The sequence below is a fragment of the Formica exsecta genome, unplaced genomic scaffold, assembly GCF_003651465.1.
Source record: "Formica exsecta isolate Colony F162 unplaced genomic scaffold, ASM365146v1 scaffold500, whole genome shotgun sequence".
In the NCBI taxonomy this organism is placed as follows: domain Eukaryota; kingdom Metazoa; phylum Arthropoda; class Insecta; order Hymenoptera; family Formicidae; genus Formica; species Formica exsecta.
In genome coordinates this window covers 352,308-360,308 of record NW_021852243.1, presented here as the reverse complement: position 1 = coordinate 360,308, position 8,001 = coordinate 352,308, and positions in this window count along the sequence as shown.

Genomic DNA, 8,001 nt, shown 5'->3' with positions numbered 1-8,001 from the left:
TTCGCGTCTTTCTCTTCGTTATTTTTGCAATCTCGCGCTTCGTAGTTTCTATTTTCCTTCTCCTTCTCTATCTCTCGTTTTATTTCTCTTTCCGTCTGTATAATTCTACATTCTTATCTCTTCTCTATATATCCTTCTCTCTTCCGTTTCCGCGGTTTTACATACTCCTCGTAACCGGCGGATGCACCACCTCGGCGCGCTCGGAGAGAGTCGGCTGTTTCACGAGTTCTCGTAAGTGTGCAGTCCGGATATCCGTCGGCCGATTTCTACACGGTATATAACGTACAAACGCGAAGTATTCATATTCGTGTTTTCTTAGGGTACCGGCACTCGGGATGCGTAGTAAGTCGCAAGTGTTTGGTGACGTGTTAAAACGCGGCCATTTGCACTGGTCCCAATCGCGAGAGAGAAAGAGATAGCGTGAACGGGCGGAGGGAGGGAGAGAAAGAAATATTGGGCACAGGCTCCTCTTCGCGAGAAGTTGGCTGCAAATTTCGCGAAAAGAGAAGAGGGAGGGGGGGGGGAGGAGGGGAAGAAAGATGCGCGTCCGCGCATCTTGTCGCGTTCGATCACGACGATCGCAATTAACGTAAAACGCGAATATCGAAGAAGAATCCCGTATCCCTTTGGCGAAAATCGAAAGATCGCGAATCTCCTCTTCTCTCTCTCTCTCTTTCTCACTCTCGCTCTTTCTCTTGGGGCGACGGTGAGAGGCGCATCATTCGTGCGGGGAGAGGGGGTGGCTGGCTGGCAAACTGGCGGGGGCGGGAACGGGGGCATCGGAAGGCGATAGGAAGTCGCTGCCGAGACGGCGACAGAGTAACGTCGCGTGAAGGAAGGAAGGAAGGAACGAACGAGCGAACGAAGATCGAGTTGATGAAAGTTTCGATTGTCACGCGCGCGCCGGCTCGCTCTCTCTTTCTCTCTCTTTCTTTCTTTCTCGGAGGTGGCTCATTCGCGTACGCGACGCGACGTGATGCGAGTCGAGAGTAAATCGGGAAAAGGAGGGCCGATAATATACGATGTACGAGTGACTCAAAATACAAGTGACGTCGATCGTCGAGACGAGATCGATGGAGACGAGAGCGAGAAGAGTGGAAGAGGAGACATGAGGAGAAAGAGAGAGGCGCGCACACACACACACACGCACGCACACACACATACATGCATACACGTCCACCGGCAGTGCGCCGCCCGGCATAACCTCGCCGATCGACGTGATGCGAGCACGTGCGCCATCCGCTTCCAGGTAAGTGCTTTTACACGATATTGATTCCTCTTGTAACGTACCTTTGCGCTGCCAACGACGGCAGTGACGACATATCGACGTGGTCTCGTCGTCGCGGCCGGCATATGGAGGCTACGCCGAGAAATAGCTCGATGGTTTTTTTTTTTTTTTTTTTTTTTTTTTTTTTTTTTTTTTTTTTTTTTTTTTTTTTTTTTAAACCGTGTGTCGCACACAGTTACTCGCGGGATATACTTGGAGTTATATAATCAAGGTTTCAAACTTTTGAAAACGATTATTGATAAAGTCGACCTTTATCTTCTCGTTGTTATAATTGAAATTATCGTTGCAACGTAATTGTGACAATTTGAAAATATATTAAATGAATAACGTAAAGATAGATTTTAATCTTACTTTCCACTACGAAGGGCGTATCTTTTGTGTCGACGTGATCATTGCGCTTAATTAGAATGAAGTCAAGATTTCGTATATCGTACGACGACAATTGTGTGTTTTGACAATAAAGCGAACAAGCGAAAAAAAAAAGAAACACATTTATTTGCATTTGCGAACGACATTTGTCAAGAACTCGATCTTGACAAATGTCGTTCGCAAATGCAAATAAATGTGGTTTTTTTTTTCCGGCACCACGGCTGTACTTGCAGCTTGCAGTTTGTAAGCAAGTTTATGTGAAATATTTTACGAAAGTTCGGAAATGTATTGTTTGTAGACGACGTCGAGTTTCGGTAAAGTTTATTTCGCGGAGTAATTACCAAGTTATTTCGCGTTGCGTATGAAAGATAAGAACAGTTATAAAATGATAAGACATGATTCTCTTCTCCTTCTCTTGGAGGAAAGTCGTCTTCAAGTTCGTCGGACAATCGTTCCTGGAATTCAACGCGACGAAACGTCTCGTATGCGAGTACAATTCAATGTGAATGAGGATTAATTTGAATTGACGTTGAAGAAATCAACGCCTCCATATGCCGGACGAAGCGACAGCTGTGATGTCATTCGTTCCCCGAATATGTATGTACATATACGAATCATAGAATAAGAAGAATGATCTCCAACGAAAATTGAACGGATATTCTTCGCCAATTATTTTCAGTTTTCATATAATCGGGAAAATTTAATCGATGATAAGGTAACAAACTCATGGAATTTGTTTCTGGAAACGTTGCATGCGTGATTATATACGCATTTTTACGTATGCAAAGTGGCAACGAAATAGTCACGCTATTGAAATATGAAAAATATAAAATACGTCGCTTTCGATAGATATTTAATCTCACGTACTTGATTATTGATCGCAATTCATCGACTTTATTTTGTGATGTCATACAGAAAAAACACATGCTATGGAATAATGATACTGACAACGAGTAATATGACACGAGCTCTACCGATAAACTATATCTTATTTCACGCTACAGGCAAATTTTGAGTTTCGCGTTTCGCTTCGTTTATGTTGGTTTTGTCGCTTTCGAGGTCATTAGTATGATTCAAAGTAACTTTCGGGATCGCGTGATAGTGTACAAGGCCCGTTATAGCTGGACTTACCGTTTAATTTTTTTTTCAAAGCTTCGAGGTGTATTTTTCATTCTAGATACAGGGATTATAATATAACACTGCTAAAAACAAGATTTGAAATTTTATCGCGAAGGAATGTTTCTCTCTATGTCCCTGCTCGCAGATATTTATTGTTCATTGTAGCTAGCGCAGATAAAGTCTTCTTCGAAATGAACGAAAAATCGTCATACATGCGTCAGAGATAAGCGCGTTTATCCGACGCGCATGTACCTTTTTGATCTACAATCCCGTCGCTGTAAGGTAAGACGGGACGAATTATCTAAAAAAGATTCAGTCATATAAGAAAGTTTGATTTCCGAAAATTATGTAATTTGAGAGATGATCTCCATGTCATTGATTCGTTAAAAAATTATTTCTTTAAACAAAGATGCCAAATTCATGCAAAAAATATGCTATGCAAATAAGTATTATTTTGTTATTTATTGTGTTAAAGGCAATCTTTCCTATAAACGTCATGATATCAAAGAGAGAATATTGTCAATTAAAAATAAAAAATTATATTTATTATTATATGTCTTCATAGATTAGAGTTTTCCGGTATTATAATATTTTAAGAATGATAAGATTATATATATCGATAAACGCGATAAAATTTTGATTGAAAATAAAAAAAGATTCGGCCTCTCGTAGCTTCCTCTCTGCTCGCTTATATATTAATGCGCATACGCGGGCAGGCGGGTGCTGCGCTCTCGCATTGCCAAGTAATTAAGCCCGTAATTGCGACAAATAACCTCCACGCGCGCACACGATAATTACCCGTCCTGGTCCCCGCCTTTGTTGCGGCCGATTCGCAAGGAGATCCGGTACGGCGATCCGAAACAGGTGCGATCTGTATAAGGCCAAACGGAGGTAAAACGGCGTCGGACCTTCGATGACTTGGTTCTCGATCGCCCTCCTTCGGCGACGCGAGTGTCACACGAATCTTTCGAAAAATTTCGCGTGCCCATAATTGGCGCTTTTACGCCTGCTCGAGAATCGAAGAAAAAAATCTGACCTTCGTGTGTATTTTTTATTTATTTATTTATATATATCTCTCTTTCACGCCAAGAGTATGTGCGCGCGAGTCAACAGAGTTGTCCTGTACGTGAAGGTGAGATTTATTCCCGATCTCCGAGTTGCCCGATATCAGAAACTACATAATTTATCGAGTTTGAGTTTCGCAGAGAACTGCGAACATTAAGTTTGAGAGTTTCGTCGCGGATGTAAAATACTTAGACTGTTTGAATCTGTATAGTTGTTCGGTTGTCGTGACATTGTGACAATCGAAATGTAACAACCAAATTTTATATGAAACTCTCTGCTCTTTTCCGATTTATTTCAATTTACTCATCTTTCTCCGTGATTTGTCTTACAGAACATATTTCAAGTTTTATTATCTCACACATGTAATTATGCTCTCATTTCTTTTTTAACTTCTCTGATCCCGATTTGTTTTTTTTACATCGTTTTATTTAAATCTTTTCTTTTATTTTGTCAAGCATCGAGATGATGAGGCATTTTGTTCGATGCTGCATTGTAGCTATATATCTATATCGTATTCAGAGATTTAATTCTCTCTAATAGCTTTTTTTCTTTGATAAAAGTATCTCCGAGTTTATTTGTCATATCCGATTTAAATTATTCGCACCGCTAATAACACTAATGATTTCAAACAACATCAAATGTTTTACTTCTCTGTTCAAACGGCCAATAATATATATATCGTCTCTCGCTGCGAGAATTGGATTTGAATTTGCAAAGCGTCGATGAATCATAGGCCACTGCACGAATGATTTCATGCATCTAATGACACCAGTATTTTACGAGTTTCTCTAATTATACTATTCGATTTTATCGCGTAATCAAGATCCGCTTTATTCATTTTAACGTCGTCTTCACAAAAATATATCCGACTGAAATTTCAATCGTCCTATGTAAATCAGCAAAACTAATAAATATCTGTCATAAAAGCATATACAGTGTCCTAGAAATACCGCTCGCGAAAAAATATTAAACCGGCCTTTTCGACGATATTTTTCACCTGAAAATCCTATCGTTATCTCGAAGAGTATTATCTCCAGGAATTAGGATCATTTTTTTGTGGATAGCCGGCTAGAGACGGCAGTCATATGGGCTGGGAATTTGCCGGTTCGTGCGTGTGTCCCCCCTTTCTCTCTTTCTCTTCCCCTCTTCTCCTCCCGGATACCGGCCACCGCTTCGTCGGTCTTTGTGTTAGTGCGCGCTGATGTCAACGCCTGTTGGGTCGCCGTGCCCGACGCCGGTTTTATTTAATCACGCTGCCGGCAGGCCTGTTGCTAGGCACCCTTCTCTCCTCATCTCTCCCCCGTGCGCCCGGCGCGGGGCCCTCCGCGCGACGTGCCCCGCCCCTGTCTGTGCCACCCCACCAGAGCCGCCGTGCGGCCTCACCGACGTCCGCTATCTCCTCTCTCCCTCTTCTCCGTCGGCTCTCCTCTCTTTCTCCCGATCGGTCGTCTGCGCGAACCTCTCTCTCTCTCCCTCTCGCTCTTTTCGCACTCTCATACGCACTTCTCTCTTTTTCCGTTGGTCCACCTTTCCGTCATTGGCCTTCTCCTTCTTTCTCTTATCTCTCCGACATCCTCCGCTTGCTCCTCTCCTCCTTCCCTCCCGTCGACGTCGCCGCCGACTGCTCCCCTTTTTCTTTTCTCTCTCGTCCATTCTTCTTCAGTTGGAGCACTTTCTTTCTTCGCGTTTGTGCAGCCCGCGGAGTCAGAGCCCGTCGTGTGTCGTACCGCGTTAGTCGCGAGAACCAGTTGTCAACGTGTGAAAGAAAATCGGCGATTCTCCCTCTCTCGCTCGCTCGTAAAAAATATCGAAGGACTTTGCGGTTCTGGCGACGAGACCGTAGACCCGCCGAATTTTTCCGCTACGCGCCGGTTCGCGATAAAGCTGCGTGATTAGAACAACGAGTAACCATTGTGTGCCGACGAGAGGCTATTTTTAATATAGTACCGGACGAGATGTTTCGTGTCGTGGTGTTTCTTCGTGATTGAATCGCAGGCCCTCGCGCGAGTGTCTCTCACATTTTGGAATATACGAGGAATTCGAAACCGAATAGTATTATACGTCATCGTACGTGTGTGTATTTCCATACACGTATCAGAATGCGAATTCACACGTCACAAAATAACATTACTCGATCCAAAGGTAGGTAGGTAAGTAGGTAAAGATAGAAATAGATAGGTAGATTGATATATATTATATATAAGTACGTCCGATCGACATGTCTGACTTTCACGCACCAAGTCTCGCTGTAGCAATTTGTTCGAGAATTTTCGACGCACCGAAAGATTCGCGAGAGGCCGGTAACGCCTCTTTTAATTCGTCACTTTGTCGCGAATGAATCGGCTCCTACTTCGCCCCTACAATTTTATATTGCAAACAAGTTCATTATAAATTTTTTTTATATTAAAATAGTTTTAAATTAAAGCTAACGCACGTATAAATATGTTCGTTTAATTATGCAATTATATTCTCATTTTTCGATGGATTGAAAATGAAGATAGATAAATCCATTTACATTATCGACAGCTGTTTGCATTACTAGGGAATATCCAAGTTATCACGATTTCGAGATTAGGGAGAGTGCAATGCATTTGATCTCTGATAATCAACCGGACCGCGTAGATTTTCGCGATTGAGCGCATAGAGGCGAGGGACACGCTCACGCGAGTACTTAATTAATGCCGCCAGTCACTTTATCGAGGATCGAGCGCGACCCTTCGGCGCCGACGTGATTACCTCGGCCTCGGACATTTAAATCGCGAGGATCGCGTACATACATATATACACATACTGCGTGCCGTCGATAAGGAGCAGCAGTGCATTTCCGTCCGAAGCAGCGTTGCGCGACGAGTGCACCTGCGGTCTTCAAGTTGCAGGGCCTCTCGAGTTCCCTTGGTCTGCTCGTAATTCTCCGAGGAATGCGCCGCGGTGACGACTAGAATTCCCGACTCTTCCCCGTCGCCATCGCGCAATCCGATCGATCTTGACCATACCGGTATTGTATAAAGACATTTCTCAAAATGTAGATATTTCTTTACGAGAGCTCTCTAATTGTTGATCGATATTAAATATTCATTTTCGATTATTTATGAAAAATTGCGATCTAAAAAATTTACAGGACACTCTAGAACGGATCTGGAATTTCAACGCGAAGTAAAATATAATTTTTTTAGTCTTTACTAATTATATATTTTCCACTTTAATATCAATTTATAATTAAATTATATATATAAATGGAAAGAGATCGGACTTTGAGCTGAAACGCTAGCTCTGGGAGCTCGTGTATCTCCGCGTAATCGCGGAAGTTGACCGTGGCCGCGGTGCGCGGGATCGGGATCGGGACGCGAACGGGAAACGGGCTCATCTAATTGGAATGTCGTCGCGCTACCTGCCGCAAATCGTTCCGCAGGTATGCCGCTGCATTGAACTGCGCTGCGCGCAGATTCCTGCGCTGACGCGTCATCGTGTATCTTCGAGAAGCGCGCAACGCCGAGTGGAGAGTGTAAATTAAGATAAAAGTTAAGATACCACGCGTTTAGCTTTTAGTACTTTTAAAGGCTTCCCATTAATTCTACGAAGACATAACTAAACAGTATATATAGTTTCTTTTTCTCGCAAGAGAGTAAATAAAATTATGTAGTCTGTAAGAATGCGGGGAATATAATGCGGAGAATGCATCAAATAAATAAAGAGATGTAATTTTATAAATCGTGCATCGCGTGCGTCTTGCAGAAAAATGTACGGGATTTTTGAAGCTTTTGACGGAATTGTAACGTGAATGCAACCGAATAAAAGTGGCGGAAAAAATTCTCTCTCTTTTTACTACAATAGAAGAAGGGGAAAATAATCGGGAAAGCAATGCTGCTAAAGAAGGTATATTTATATCATCAATCTATATTATATCAATTTTTATCAGCGCACAATTTTTTATCAGGAAAACGTTTTCTATAACAAGACAAAATTTTTAAAGTTAAAAAAACGATGAATAATTAGAAGCTCCATTATGTATTATATCGTATAAACTGCATGACACGAATAACGGAAAAAAAAATAAATTAAACACCGAAAGCGAAGACGGACGCGGAGAGGGAGAGATTCCGACAGAGAGTAGACGAAATGAAAGAAAGAGGATTCCTAAATCTCGCACGCTCCCCCGCCTC